The sequence below is a fragment of the Mauremys mutica genome, chromosome 8 (genome assembly GCF_020497125.1).
Source record: "Mauremys mutica isolate MM-2020 ecotype Southern chromosome 8, ASM2049712v1, whole genome shotgun sequence".
Taxonomy (NCBI): Eukaryota; Metazoa; Chordata; order Testudines; family Geoemydidae; genus Mauremys; species Mauremys mutica.
This window is the reverse complement of record NC_059079.1, coordinates 25,536,217-25,553,060: the sequence shown is the minus strand read 5'-3', so window position 1 is coordinate 25,553,060 and position 16,844 is coordinate 25,536,217. Positions and strand designations below refer to the sequence as shown.

At 39.9% G+C, this 16,844-nt stretch overlaps 1 long non-coding RNA gene across 1 annotated transcript in view; it reads left to right on the top strand.

The window, feature by feature from the left end:
* Positions 1-16,844, top strand: part of LOC123376436 — a 159,385-nt gene that overhangs the window by 38,749 nt on the left and 103,792 nt on the right. The gene's annotated exons all lie outside the window — the stretch shown is intronic.

Here is a 16,844-nt window from a genome sequence, read left to right as displayed (position 1 = left end):
CAGGGCTTCAGCGGGGCGTTCGCCACACAGCCCTGACCGCCACCCTGCCTGCTGGGAGGGCTCTGCGCCACTCCGGTCAGCTGGGAGGGAAGGACGTGGGCTGCCCTGACGAGTTTGCTGCTGGTCGCTCTCCTCCTCCATGCCACCGCCCCCTACAGGGTGGCTGGATCGGCGAACCATAAGAAAAAGAGAGGCCGTGCTGCCCTAGGATTGGGTGGAATGCCGCCCCATAGAATCTGCCGCCCCAAGCAGGAGCTTGCTCGGCTGGTGCCTGTAGTGGCCCTGCCTACAGCCTCCAGCTGCTAGGAAGCAATGAACATTTCCTTCTCTTTGCCTTTGTTTTCTTCAGCCTTATGGCACCAGAGGAAGAAGAGAGGTAAGGGAATGATTTCTTCCTTCCACAGGAGAATGTACAGCTCTTGCCTCTCTAAGTGTTAATTCATCCTGGAGTATGAACCAAAGCAAAGAGAAGTGGAGGAGAAGATGACCTAGAGTGAAAGAGAGGAAAGGGTGTGAGATGGGAAATTGAAGAAAAGTGTATTTGGAGAGATGAAGGCAAAGATTGAAGGCTGGAGTGGAACATGAAGGGAAGATAGGGAGAAAATGGAGGTCAGGGAATGTATGGTGAGAGTGAAAGGGGACAAGGAGGAAAAACAGAACATGGAGTACGGAGAAAGAGACTTTAGAACAAAACTCCTGTATAGACCCCTTGCACTCCTTGTTTGGAAAAAAGTGGTGATTATGGACAGTCCATCCATGTGCATTCACACCTCCTGGCTCTTCTCTAGTGGGGATTCTAACTTTGGAAATGCAGATGAGGGCTTAAAAGCGAGGAGGGTATGGCCAATCCTTGAATAAGGAAGGGCCCTATTTCAGCTCACAGACTTTTCTGATGCTCCAGAATTTAGGGGCAGCAGACAGTGGGGAAAGTATCCCAGCCACACTATCTGCTGCAGAATTCCTCTGGGCAGAGTTTGATTTGAGCTTTCCACAGGGGAGAAGATTGGGTCACAGCGGAAGAATATGATGCAGATTATTAAAATAAAGAGGTGGCAAAATAGCTTGAAGAGAGAAGAGTCAAAATAACATCATCTTCAGAAGGCCATGAAAGAATAGACTGAGAAAAATGTGGAAATTTTAAAAACAATTATTCAACATTACTGGAAACTTAGAAAAACCATTGAAAAGCAATGACCCTCTCATTAACGAACTAGGGAAATATAAGGTGGGTGCATAACTGGTTGAAAAACCATTCCCAGAGAGTAATCATTAGGGGCTCACAGTCAAGCTGGAAGGGCTTATCGAATGGGATCCTGTTCTGGGTCCAGTTCTGTTCAATAACTTCAATTATTTAGATAATGGAATAGAGAATACACTTATAAAGTTTGCAGATGATACCAAGAGGGGAGGGATTGCAAGTGCTTTGGAGGATAGAATTAAAATTCAAAATGATCTGGAGAAATGATCTGAAGTAAATAGGATGAAATTCAATAAGGACAAATGCAAAGTACTCCATTTAGGAGGAAGGAAGGAACAATCAGTTGCACACATACAACACTGGAAATGATTGCCTAAAAAAGGAGTACTGCAGAAAGGGATTTGGGGGTCATAGTGGATCACAACCTAAATATGAGTCAACAGTGTAACACTGTTTGGGAATGGCGGGAGAGGAAGCAAACATTATACTGGGATGCATTAGCAGAAGTGTTATAAGCAAGACATGAGAAATAATTCTTCCACTCTACTCCATGCTGATTAGGCCTCAACTGGAATATTTTGTCCAGTTCTGGGCACTACATTTCAGGAAAGATGTTGACAAATTGGAGAAAATCCAGAGAAGAGCAACAAAAATGAGCTAAAGATCTAGAAAACATGACTGATGAGAAAAGATTGAAAAAAATTAGGTTTGTTTCATCTGGAAAAGAGAAGACTGAGAGGGGAACACACAAAATGTCAAGTACATTAAAAAGTTGTTATAAGGAGGAGGGAGAAATTTTTTGTCCTTAACCTCTGAGAATAGGACAAGAAGTAATGGGCTTAAATTACAGCAAGGGCCGTTTAGGTTGGACATTAGGAAAAACTTCTAAATTGCCTAGGGAGGTTGTAGAATCTCCATCATTGGAGATTTTTAAGAGCAAGTTAGACACACCTGTCAGGGATGGTCTAGATAATACTTAGTCCTGCCATGAGTGCAGAGGACTGGACTAGATGACCTCTGAAGGTCCCTTCTAGTCCTACGATTCTCAGAGCTATGCTAAAGCTACCAGTAGAAGGAAGAGAAAAACAAGATCAGAAATGAGGAAACGGAGTAAGCTGACTTTCATTGTGTTGAATATAAGGTTTGACACCAAATAGTTCCAATAAAAATCCAGAATCCAGTATATAAACTCGAAAGGAACTGGGTATGTGAGGATATATTTGGCCATCTTTTTTTGGTGTATAATACTGAGAAAATATTTGGCCATCCTTTTTATCAGTGCTGTGGTCTTGGCAGAACTCATGCAGTGACTTCTAAAAGTAACTTTTGTTGTACACACTATTGAATTTAATTTCTGAAGTGAAATCAGTTGCACTTATACTTGCTGATTTAAAAACACAAAGACTACTTGTACTATTATATTCAGTGGTGGTGTGGCTGTATTAGTCCAAGGATATTAGTGAGACAAGGTGTGTGAGGTAATAAAGCATGAAAGCCACCAACAGAAGTTTGTCCAATAAAAGATTATCTCACCCACCTTGTCTCTGTAGTTATACTATTAGAAATTTGTTTTAAAGAAATCTTTGCCAACTCATACCCATGTTGTCATCCCACTTAGTGATCTATTTCCCTGTCTTCATGAATGTGCATTTTGTGTTTAGATGGAAGTGCCTCAACCAATGAGTCACCTGATAGCTCCCTTAAACCTAAACTGGGGCTTGGTTGCGAGCCCTGTCTACTGGGCTGTCCAGGAAACTGCTTGTGGCACAGTGCTATATTTCTCTGTCCCCCTGCCTTGCTTCTGCACCCTGCACATGTCTTATACCTGGCATTGGGAGGGTCAGGTGGAAGTCAAGGTTCCATCTTTCCCAATACCACCCAGTGTGGAAGGGGGACTCATGGTTCTGTGGAAGCAGCTTCCCTCCACATTCCTACCAGTTATGCAGGTAGCTGGCATGGAGGTGCACAGGGGGTCCCAATACACCACAATTACGCCTTTGTGTGAGTGCACAGAATGGTCTATGCTGTAGCTTTAATTTGAAGGGGAGAGGAAACAATCTTGGAATTGAAACTGGGTGAAAGTCATTTATCTGTGTCTTTAAACAAAATGGGTAAGGCATAATGTAAAATTCACTCATGAGCTGTTTGGGATTTTTAAAAGTGCTAATCTATGTCTGTGTTTGCAGAGCTGTCTATTCAGTTTGGAAACTTAGTGACACTCAGATAAGACAAATCGGCTACAGCTCAGCAACAAACATTCTCTTATTGTCGTTGCTCAGCAGAAAACATAGTATTAAAATTCCTGCAGCCATCTCTTAATTTTTAAGGTAGGCTGATTAAAGTGGACTCTCCACGTTCCAAAGCCAAATGGAAACCAACACATAATGCATGGAGCTTGATTCTGTAACCAACATCAGTAAAAATACTAAAGGCAATGGAAGGTTGTGGATCTGGACTGGGGGGTAGGCTGAGGGGAGAGAGAGAGAGAGAGAGAGAGAGAGACGGGAAGAGGACTGAACTATTCAGTAAGAAAGGTTACCTGCTTTGAATGTCCATTACAAGGTAAAAGCTACCAGCAAGTGCAGTGCTGATGCAAAAGTGAACAGTATATACCATACTAACTAGCTCTCCTCCTCCACAGCCTCATATAACATCCAGTTACAGTGGGAAGAGTCACCAGCGTATGAAATTCTATAAGCGGGGAACAGAGTAGCTTTGCCAGGAAGGGGTTGTCATGGAGTGAGAGAGGGAGGCATTATCTCCCCCTGTCAGCCTATAATGAACCAAAATGACTATCGCCATTTATATCTACTTTTATACATATTAAAATAGAAACAGAGCCAGATCCTCAGCTGGTTTAAATGGGTGTAGGTCTATTGACTTCAATAGTGCTATGATTATTTAGGATTTGGCCCTCGATTTTTATATGAGTAAATGTTTAGAGTATGTCTACATGACAGCTGGGAGCGAGCGTCCCAGCTCAGGTAGCCAGACTTACTCTAGTGGGGCTCAAGGTAGCTTGCTAAAAGTAGTAGTGTAGATGTTGTGGCTTGGGTAGCTGCGTGGGCTCTCAAGCCCCGCAACCCCAACTCCCTTGGTCTGAGCTCAGCTGGCTGGAATGAGTCTCCACCAGAGCTGTAACATCGACACTGCTATTTTTAGCATGCTCGCTTGAGCCAAGCTAGCACAAGTCTGACTTCCTGGACTTGAATGCTTACTCCCAGCTGCAGTGGAGCTATACCTTTCATGCTTTGTCTTTCACACACATTCTGAGATTTGCACATGGCATCATGGAAGCTCCATCTTGAATGAGCCCTAAAGGATGTTGTTCGGGCTCCAGAGGAGGGTAGGAGGTAGGGAGACTGGAGAGGACTGGGGATTCAGGATTTCAAAGCTTTCACCATGAACTACTATAGTAACTTTTGCTGCCTGCTGGCTTTAGCTGCTCTGGCCAATTATCTTATTGTGTTGTTTGTTTGTCTGGGCTCTGGCTCCCTTGGCTCAAGAGCTGCTCTGGATTTCGTCCCTGGCTCCTATGCCTAGACATCTTCTCCTGGACACCTGCTTCTTGGCTCAGCAGCTACCCCAGCCCCTTCCCTGGATCCCCTATCACATGTTTCTCATGCTCCCATTTGGATGAATTTTCCCCTCCATTCACTGTGTAATCCTCCTATACATACAAATCATTGTTCATAATCATTGCATATCAAAACACTTTGAAATGAAATGACCCTCACGGAGCCCCTCTACTGGACAAAGCAGATACCAGCTGCTGGCACCTCCTACTACTACCACCTGCCCAGCTACACTGGCCTGGTACCTGTCCCCTTCCTAAACTCCTGCCAGGTCAGAAGAGGATGTTCACTGCCTAATAGTGTGGAGATTCCCTGCCCAAAATTGCAAGCCCCATGACTGCAGACAAGTCAGACCATGTGAGCAAGATCAGAGTTTACCCTGTTATGTCACTTTCCAAAACTGCCGTAATTGGTTCAAAAGAAGGTTACCTTCAAGCTGATGTAGTGTAAAATAAACGCACATAAATACAATGAATTAAAGTAAAATAGCCCAACACAATTTCATAAAAACTAGGAAGTTTTCAGGTAAGGTTTGAACCCCTATCAACCAGCTACAGAGCTACCTTAACTCTATTCTCCTGGTCCTCATTGCAACAGGGTATTAAAGGTTTAATCCTCAGCTGCGACTTCCATTACTTTGAGGGTTTGTCTCAGGCTATTAACATCATTTTAGCCAAGTGCTTCTTATGTAAATTATAGGAAAAAGTGGAACATGCAATTACTATATAATTATTCATCCATACTCATACCAAATGCACAATTGAACATATGGCAGACATGTTAAGCTGTACGTTATGCTAATCTCTGCATTCTGTTTAGCTCACCTAATTCACTATACGGTGTTTACTATACACCACTTTCCTGCAGAAATCCAGGAAGGAATTATCTGTATAAAGCTTCAAATGACTAACAGAAGGGGAAAACCAATAGACATGTTTTTTTACTGTTACTTTTTCCTCCATCTCTTCTCCAGCCCTCAGTCTGTTTGTTTGTTTAATCCACCAGTTGTTGTTTCTGCAATGACCTAGCCTAGAATGTAAGATCTTTGGGGCAGGGACTGACCTTTCAGTACTGCCAACTTGCCTGATTTATTTTTTAATGCTAATGTTACAGAATATTTAGGGAAAACAAATTTTGAGCTCTTAAACATTATTCTTGCCAGAAATTGATTCTCATATAGTTGTGGAATCCAAGCCAGCTCCAAGTGACCTAAAAGTCTAATCAAAACAGCATGAAATTCGAATATTCATAAAGAACTGTTGTAAACAAGCAAGCCTGTACAGAGCCAATTATTAATATAAAATAATTTAATTTAAAATGTATTCATTTGTGAAATGTAAGTTGCTCATAGGTAATTTTCAACTGGAAAAAGCTATCTACATTGTTTGTTATTTGCCTAGCTCTAGTAGACATTAATAAGTCAACATTTGCCAACCAGTACCACATAGCATTTAATATAAATCCCAATAAATAAGTAAGCTAAGATACCTGTCTGTGTGTTCTAGATCATTTTGATGTACTCAAAAATACAACAGAATTAATACCCAAACACAGCCAACCTACTGCCACACAATGCGTTATAAGCACCACAGCAAATCAAATCGCTCAGAAGCTTAAACACTCCTCCAGCATTTCCACACCCTTACAATCTCCATTTTTAAATGTCTTTGGGGAAAAGATAAGCTTTACAATATGAAGGTCCAGTTATAACAGACCAAAATGGGAAGCAAATTGCAAAAACTGGCTCTGACAGAGCATGCCCAGCTAGCAGCCCTTTCTCGTGTTAAACCAATACGGTTTCAGTTCAAGCAGCTCTTCTGATCTCAACTCTGACAGTACAGCATGGGGAAAGAAGTGTTCTCTCAGGTCATTTAGGATTTTATAGGTCAAAACTAAGACCTTAAATGTCCCTTGGAAGCCCACAGCAGCCAGTGGTGATTGTAGAGTACAGGTTGAATGTGCTTGGGGTGAGAGACTCTGCTTACCAAGCGGGCTGTTGTATTCTGTGTTAGCTTCAGTTTCTGGATGCCTTTAAATTGCAGCTTCAGAGATCATTGCTGGCTCAACAGTAGATTACAGCAAAGACATGGCTCACTGTTACAAGGTTGTCAACCGAAAGGAACAGCCACAGCCTCCGGGCCATACAAAAAAAAATATTTTAACGCTGGCTGTTGCTGCTATGTAACCTTCTTCTAGTACATCAGTTGGGCCCCTACGTTGCAAACCAGACCAACAAATGGTGCAGACACATGCTCAATTAGAGAGACCAGTGTTTGTCACCATTTCCTCTGGCTTTCCCAAGCCAACCACAATCAATTTAGTCCTGTCTGGATTACAACTGGCCTATCTAGCTTAATGCCCTGATCTCAGCCAGGCAGTGGTTACCAAAGTTATTTCCTGTAGCAGGCGTAGGGAAAATCAGAGGTATCTTACACACCTTTATTTTATTTTTTTAATGACAATCCCTATAGGTCAGGCAAACTTGATTTCTGTCAGTCATCTACCTTGTCATAGGATTCCAGAACAATCTCTGTTCAAAACACAAGGGGACAAGGACTTATTCAAAATATATACCTCTTGTGGCCTTGTTTATGTAACAGAAATAACCCCAGAGCAATACCCTAGAACTGAGCCATACAGTTATTTTGATTTAACAAACAACTTCTTTGCTTGCAATGTTTGAGTTCTGGATACATTTGCTTCTTCATGTACTCGATGCTGTTACTGTCTAGGGTATGGCTTATTTAAATACATCTTTCTTAAGGTTTTTATTTCAGAGCCACAAAAAAGGCTGTCAACTGTTAGTTTCTGATCCTTTTTTATTCCTCTCATTTATAGTCTGAGAAAGAATGAACATACTGGGATACCTCCTAGTGTGTGGCTGACAACTAAAGATGAGCAAAAAGTAATACTTTGTTATTAGCTGGCCTAGAGAGAAGTTTGGGGGTAACCAGTTATTGACCTATTGAAGTAAACATATTTAAGAATTCAGTGGTTGTGGGGAGCTCAGACAAGCCACAGCATGAACCCTTCAGAAAGTTTCAAAATGCTTGTACTTGAAGATTAAATGCATCACCAAAACCAATTTTTTTCCAATTTGTCTCTTATTTCACACACAGTCTGGTTGAGGCTCTGCTCTACTGTGTGTGGGTAAAAGCCAGGTATATAGTTTAAGTAGTTCTCAGATGTCACAAGTGCACAGCCAAATTAGTACCCTGTGCTCCCTCAAACTCAGGATGAAGATGCTGCTGTGTTATCTTAAAGACCTATAGCAGTGAGTAAATTAAGGCTTGTTTTAAAATGTAATAGCAGCAGACCTCATCCTACCTTACCTTTTTCTCTCTCTCTCTCGCTCCTACAAAAAACACACAAGCACAAAAGAAAAAAAGAGAGAGTGCTTCAGATTAACTAATTTTAATTAGGATTTAGTTAAAGTATGGACAGGATTAAAGCAAAGGATCTTTGCAAAAAGAAAAAATATTGTCAATTGCGGACTATTCGTCATGGGCACTTCTATTCTGCATGTTGATAGAGAGAAGAGGATTGTTTTCCAACATGACTAATGGGAACAGATGTGCTTTTCAAGGTTGCTGCTCCCCTAAACTCTTGGAAGAAAAAAGTTGAAAAATTATTTGAATCTCATTAACTGTAAACATGCATGCTTGAAATAAGCTTTCACTGTTAGGTTTAGTAAAACTGAAAGATTTCTATTCAGCATCTTAATATAGACCTAATTTGGAGGTGCTAACATTTTTCTTTATAATATTTTTTCTCTCATTTGCATTGCTGTGTTATCTTCCTTAGGAAATCAACATGTCATCGGATGTGTTAAGTCTGATTTTATTGTTTTCTGAGGGTCTTCCTCCCCTCCCCCTCCCACAATGTTTTAATCACCTGTTTATTCTAGCTACACGGTGATGTATCATTCTTATTAATGTTTGCAAGCTGAATCACATGTCACAAATCCTGACAGTAAATAATTAAAGTATTTAAATAAACGTGTATATGTATGGTAGTTCTATGGTTGTACAAATTTGTAGAGCAAGATTTTATACTGATCTATAATTATAACTGCCACTGACTAGCATGATCCTTACTGAGTCAGATTAATTTACACATTAAGCAGCCATCTGTAGAAATTTTCATAGTACCTTGTTTGCAGTGCCAGAGCTCACATGGGGATTGGGGGGAAGGGGGAACTATATTGGCCTCTGGGGATTTTTTTTTAACGCTGCAGTCAGATCCATTTGCTGTGAACAAATTATTTCAGACACTGACATTTTCCCCACCTCCTTCACTCCATCATAGTTTTGGCTAATGATCTGCAGAGGCATTACAATATTTTGCATATATAATGATATAGCAATTGATAAACCTAAGAATACATTTTTTTAAAGTCCTTGGCTCTGTGTTAAATAACTTAGCAATGCTTATGAACCAGAACAGATTTGGTATCATCTGTATTCATAAAAGATAAAAGTTCTACACAGTCTGGCTATAGTAAGAAACATATTGTAAGACTGTTGATGCAAATTCTCTCCAAAAGAGAGTTACAATTTCAGTATACTATATGAGGCTCTTCTTATTTACCAGTGACTTGTGGGTGAGAACCACTTGTCTACTAATAGGGGAAGCTAATAAAGACTTCACCTGATTTGCAGGTGATTCATAAGAATTATGTTTAAATATAGATTGCACTCATACTACATTAAATTAGCAATATATTAACCCTGCATTAGGTCCTCTTAAATAGAATGGAGGGGTGTGTGGAGTGGCGGGGGGGAGAGAACAGAAAGCCATGGGGAGTCAAGTCACCAGCCTTCTATTCCTGGCTCTGACCTGTCATGTGATCTTGTCCAAGTCACACCATCTTTGTGCCTTTCTTTTCCCTGCAACCCTTTATTGTCAATTGACTGTCGTTTCTTCAGGAGAAGGACTCTTGTCATCTGTTCATATAATGTCTTGCACAATAAGGTCTTCATCCTTATTGGGAAGCTCTTGGAGGTAATGTCATGCAAGTAATAAAAATGACCTGTTTAATGCAACAGCAAAAGCATGGTTGCCTGCCAAACTAACACTCAAAAGTAGGTTCTCTTTTTGGTGGATGGTGTCTGAGTATACAACAGAATATTCATGAGGTTGTTGGTCAAGGAGAAAATCTTGAATGTTCATAGATTGGATGTAAGAACAATATAGATTCTAAGGCCAGAAGGGACCATTGTGATTGCTTAGTCTGACCTCCTATATAGCACAGCCATAGAACTTCCCCCAAAATAATTCCTAAAACATATCTTCTAGAAAAACATCCAACCTCAATTTAAAAATTGCCAGTAATGGAGAATCCACCACAGCTCTTGGTGAATTGTTTGAATGGTTAATTACATTCAGTCTGAATATATTAATCCACTTTCCATTTTTAAAATCCTTTTAAAACAGTGCTATGTTGACTTAGAACCTCTTAAACACAATTGGTTTGTTGGCGAAATCTAGAATTGCAGCCAATTTGCTCACCTTCTGGCATATAGTTATTTAAAAAATTATGGCATGTGTCTATTCAGACTATTTGAAGGAGAGACAATCTGGCAGCAGAGCAAAAGAGAACAGCAGCTGATAGGAAGAGAACCTAATAAATGAAAGCACAACCAGGAGGCCTGAAGGAGGAAAAAAAATAGACACTATGAAATAGAAATGGCAATGCCTATATTAAATGAAAGCATCTGAGATAAAATAGGTGAGGAACAGAAGAGGCCTCTTCAATGTGATATTAACTGAAAAATTCATCTGAAGTCTTCATAGTATATTCAGTGGAGGAATCTATAAAACTACTTGATACTGTGTGGTGCTATGCAGGACTTTCCTTGATGTTTGGAAGTAGACACCACTCCTTAGATTCAGCATGGTTTGGGAGTCTCCCAATCAGACCGAAGGTGATATTTTATGAGATTGTCCTTTTCTGTGAACACAGGATTTCATATCTATCCCTTATAGGGACTTCCTATCTTGTTTGGTGTTTGGGAAATCTGGCCATCTGATACTTTTCCTTAGGTATATCCTGCATGTTCCAAGGGGCTTCTGATCTCGATTGCTTGCAGTCCATTATCTCCTGTTTCAGTACTTAACAAGTATATTCACAAAAGAGAAGTGTGCATATTAAATGATGCTGTGACCATGGTCACTAGGAGGTCTATACTGAGACTGCTCAATCAGGGCAAACTGCAAAGTGGTGGTTTATTCTATAATTAGATTTACCAAGCCAGTAACAAAACAGCTCTGTAACACTGGTTACCAAGAAGTTCCCTTTAAGCAATCCAGCCTGTGGTTCCCACCCAGGCAGCCAAGTCTATATAGTGAGGGTTATTTAAAACACTATTCACCATATTTAAAGTTCTACCAATCCCAAGAGATCAGACACATTATCCACCAGGTCAATAAATACTTCAGATCTTATCCAAATACACACTTACAGCCAATTCTTATTAACTAAATCTAAGATTTATTAAAAAAAAAGAAAGTTGCTGTGGTTAAAAAATCATTATACACATAGATATGAATAAAGCTCTTAGGTCAGTTTCATGGCAAAGATGGTGAGGTTGTAAAAGTTCTTCTAGAATCTGTGTAATAGGTTATAGTCCAATAGGCAATCCATGTACAGAGTTTGGTCAAATTCTTCCATGAGAATTTTCAGGGTGGATTCAGAATAACCTGGAGGTCTCAGTCCTGTGGGCTTAGACTTTCCCCTTCAAAGTTTAAGCAGATCTGAGATTAAAACAGGATCAAGCCTGACTTCCTTTATAGCTGAAGCAAGCTGTGGCCACAGCAGGGCTTCTTTGGCAGAAGAACAGGTAATGTATATTGTTGCTTTCAAGTTAATCCCTATTTCCCAGGCATCCACTGGTAACTAGTTGCATTCATTAACATAAGGCAATTAACCATTCAAACAACAGTACATAGGTAGTTTACTACAAACTTCAAAGAGAAATAAAGACAACAATATCATTACACCACAAGTTCCATCTGTTAATATCCCCTTTTGACCTCTGAATCAATAGACTATAGTAACGAAATATTATAAACAAGAACAGAAGATTAGCATGTGCAAGCTTATTAGATCACATTGTTAAACATCTAACAAGATATAGGTAAACACAGACAAATACAATTAGTATCTACTTCTGATTCTCTAGCAATACAAGCCCGCATTTTAAGAACTCTAGTCCATTTTAACATGGCTTTGCTAACTATCTACAAGGAATGGCCCTGTTTACCATATTTCAATATTTTTTCTAATATGTCCTTAGAGGTTGGGGGTTTTTGGATCACTCAGCCTACTAGTTGCTTAATCCTTGCTGGCTCAGTGTCACAGATGCTAACTTGGGGGGTGGAGGGGAGGGAGAAGACTAAACACAGCAACTAAAGGTCACACAATTCCTGAGAAGCAGGATATCATGGCAGATATCAGCTGAACACTAGCCCCCTGTGCAATGCTGTGGCCAAAATGGCTGTGAGATCCTTGGATGCATATATAGGGGAATCTCAAATAGGACTAGAAAAGTTATTTTTGACTCTGAATTTGGCACCGGTGTGACCACTGCTGGAATGCTATATCCACTTCTTGAATTGTTGACACCAGAAGGACATTGATTAAATTGGAGAGGGTTTGGAGAAGAGCCACAAGGATGACTAAAAGATTAGAAAACATGTCTTATAGTGATAGATTCAAGGAGCTCAATATAATTCAACAAAGAGAAGGTGAAGGGAAGACTTGACCACAGTTTGAATACCTACATGGCGAACAAATAATTGATAATGGGCTGTTCAATCTAGCCGAGAAAGGTATAACATGATCCAAGGGTTGGAAGTTGAAGCTAGACAAATTCAGGCTGGAAATAAAGCATACATTTTACCAGTGAGAGTAATGAACAATTTACCAAGCGTCATGATGGATTCTCCACCACTGACTTTTTTTTTTCATGAATCAACATTGGATTTTTATTTGAAAGGATATGCTCTGGTTCAAAGGGAATTATTTTGGAGAAGTTCTATGGCCTATGTTTTCATATGGGTGGTCAGACTAGAAGATCAGTGGTCCTTTCTGGCCTTGGAATCTATTAATTGACATATATGGTTTAGCAAGGAAAAAACAGAGTAGATGTACTATGTACATCTAATGATATCTTTGAAGACTTCTTTGAAGATTCTCAGTGAATGTCTCCCTGTGAAATGATTTTTCAGAAGGATTTTTGATTAAATATCACATGACCATCTCTCTTTTTTTCTAAAAAGATTAAGGGGAGAACATAGGAACTGGTATGTTTAAGTAGAAAATTCTGCCACAGTTATGGGAGCACTTGTCTCACAAGTCATGGCTATGATCCTGCATCACTGAGGCTGGATCAGTGAATGCAGGCTCCTATTTAAATATTAGTCTTCAATCCCCGAGGTGCTGAGTACTGTAACTTTCAGCAATTTCCATTGAAATCAGCTGGAGCAGTGAGTGCTCAACCTCTTTCATCAGGCCCACTGTAAGTTCGCAGAGAATTACTGTAAGAATGGATTTTAAGAAGGTCTTAAACCATTGATAGAATAGCATCAACTGTGTGAGCATTTTTCTACTTTTCTCATCTCATAAGATTAGGATATATAGCTATATGAGTGGAAAAGAGATCCCTTAATGCTATGTGGGTCAAACTAACTAGGGACCTCAATTCACCCTCTTCTTCTGGTGTGGCGTGCAATTCTGTACACCCTATCATTTACACTTTTGCTGAATGAATTTGTACACAAAAGCAGCATTGGCAAATAACTTGCATGTGCAAATTCTATTATCTGCATGCACAAAATTAGGGACTATTTGAAAAGTTGGTCCTTAGACTCAGGCAGAGCAGAAGTCCATGAGTTTAGAGATCACCTTTTAAAGAGAGATTACATAGCTCTTCATTTTAATCCACATGTTTTATGAAAAAGTGGAGAGGTGGAAGGAAGGACTAAAAATGGCTCTTTTAACCTTGCATGGGGATCATAACAAGCTTACCCCTTAGAGGCTGAAGAGAGATTTTTTGTTAAGAGTAAGCTTAGTGCCTGGGGTTTATTCAATTCTAAATAATATGTGTGTGGGAGGCTAAGCATTGTTTTGTGATGGCTGTGGATTATGTGTTACACGGAGCTACTTTGGTTGCCATTATACACTTGACAATTACCATTATATTTGTAGCACTGTTACCAAGATGGTAATCCACATTCTAAGTATAGGAAAAAATGTAAATAGTGAATGCTCTTCTTAATTGCAGTGGGTGTCAGTTACTTGGTGGTAACCTCTGTAAAGATCTTGCACTGGCATATATATAGTGCCTTCAAAATATGCATGTGCATGCTCAAATCACACTCTTTTTATGTATAAGGAGCAGGGAAATGAAAGTAAAATGGACAGTTACGAAGGAGGAACTAAAAAATGAACAATTGCTTTTCCTATTTAAGGGATAGAGCGTACCTTTCTGAGACAAACCCCCAAATAGGGTGGTGTATAGGCTCACCCCGACAATGCCTCATGGCTGTATTGGGTGGAGGGAATAGTAATCTATGCACACTCAATAACGGGATTTTTGCTTTCCAGCCAGTGCTAGTGGGTGGAGCTGAACTATTACCTCATCTACTCTCTGCCTACATGCCTCTGAGATGAAGCATGTTTGGTTGTAGCCCCTGCGCTCTTAAGTGCCAGGACCCACAATCCAGAAAGCTCAAAGTCAGGCTGTGTGAGGTGGGAAGACCATTTTTATTCCATCCTTATTTCCCTCCCACCCACCCCCCCACAAAACACACACACACACACACCTTGAGCAAAGTTTCACCAGAGTTCAAGGAATTTCCTATTGTGAGTGTAAGAAAGTACAATGAACTGCAGATATTGAGGTTATCTTATCTATCTCGGGAGAAACTAGCAAGATTTTGAAGACTACTTATGTGGTTCTTTGCCTGTGCACATATCTTGCATACACTGATATTTGAAAATATAACCCTGAGATTATTAACCAGCTCTCACAGAAGTAATCATTACTGTTGCTGGAGGTTAAAAATATAGGTAAGTCTAAAAAAGAGAATTTAAAAAAAAAACTGGTCCTAGTCTGGGTAAATTAGAAGGACAAGCTGAAAATTTAAACCTGTATAACCTATAAATCAGATGGCTCAGAGGGGGATTTAATTGCTAGTCATAAAATGTAACATGCTACAGATAGGTAGACAATAGCCACACCAGGTCCCTAACACAGAATGTTTACAGTATGCCCTCTTGCTGCAATGTCTAAGATGCCGGGAAGCATTTTTTCCCTTACCTAAAAATACTTGCAAAACAAATGGCAGGCGGTCACTGCAGTCTTCCAGAACCAATAAAATAGCATCCTACAAGAAAGCAGAATTAGAAAAATGCACATTAATTTGTCAAATGTGTGTGTCTCTTTTATTAAATCTAAACTTTCTCAGCTCTTATTTTGTTTCATACTCTACTTACGTATACACAGAGAAATTCATTTGGGTGACAGTTTAGAGACTTGCTAAAGAATTGCAATAAAACTAGAAAATGTAAAAGTCAGATTGTGTGGAAGAGATTTATTAATCTAACTTTTTTAATTTAGTTTTCTTGGAAAAAATTAAGTGAAATACTAAAACTTGACTCTTTTTGAACACTCCCTGAGGTGACTTCCGACATCCAGTATCATAAGGCACTTTGGCAAGGTAGCACTAAGTAGTTTTTCTAAGAGTTGAGCTGATTGCCCTAGGTTCATTCTACTCTCCTAAGGCTCCAGTTCAGGAAAGAATTTAAGCATGTGTTTAAATTTAAAGCTCATGCTTAAGAACTCTCCCAAACAGGGATGTTTTTTCTCAATCAGGCCCCTGATTTGTAGTGTCCAGTGTTTGGTATAGCAGTGAAAGACCTAACTGGATTGCAAGCATGGTTGTCAGAGTGTAAACACAGTGGCAGCCCTATTTCCTTTCCACCTGCAAGTGAATTTAGTGATCATGAACATATATCAAATAGCACTGAGGTGAGGCAGGCACAGGACAGGCAAAAGACCTGCTGGCTTTCCCATACAGCTGTTGCCAATATGCATTTTTTTTTAACCTGTGGTAGCCTGTTACTCCATTCCTGCACTTCACTTGAGAAGGGACTCAATTCTACTGAATTTATATATAATTGTGTGGTGATATTTTACAGACTTCTTTATTGTAGGTGAAGCAACTAGCTTCATCTACAATGTATGGTTACCCAACACTTCCCATCATAAGACACTTTTATAATTTATATACTTATAATTTTGCCAAACTCTAACCATTCGGGCTGAAATTTCCCATGCCAGGTATCTGCCTTGGGCTGATTTTTTGTTTTTGTTCTTTTTTCAAGTTTCAGCAAAATGTGGTTCAGTCGTTTCCAAGAATGAGATTAAGAGAAAATGTTTTGTCCATGTAAAATAAATAAAATTCATACAACCATTTTGTTGAGTAGCTCTGGCTCCACTGTTTGGCATACTTCCCTACATTTCAAGTGGCTGACGTGGGACACAGCGCCACATATAGATGGAGGTGTAGACATGCCAAACGATTGGCATTGTAACCTGATGTGCAGGGTCACAACCCCACTCAAATTTTGGGTTAGGGTTCTCACCTGGCCGGTATTTGACCAGCCTGACTGGTGGGTTTGTTTGGGGTTGTTTGTTATTTTTATGGGTTTGCCAGTTGCCAGAAAAATAATTTAATCTGCTAACTGGTTTTGTTTCACGTGGGTCTAAAGATTTGCATTATCGTCATAATACATTGGGATATCTAATGTTAAAAGTTTCTGTGTCCAGCTAAAGTGGCTGCAGTGTTCCCACTACAATTTAAGCAATAACAGACCAAAACTGTTGAAAATGCAGCAGTTGTCAGCCCACCAACATGTAAGTGCACGTGTGAGAAAGTGGTTTGAGTCATGCAAGAGTCAGGCGATGTGTGATGTTCTCAATCTTATCTATATGTGTTATCTCTATATACTATAAGTGGCTGTTGGGCAGGGGGCTTGTGTAGTTGCCTTGTAGTTGGAGCTG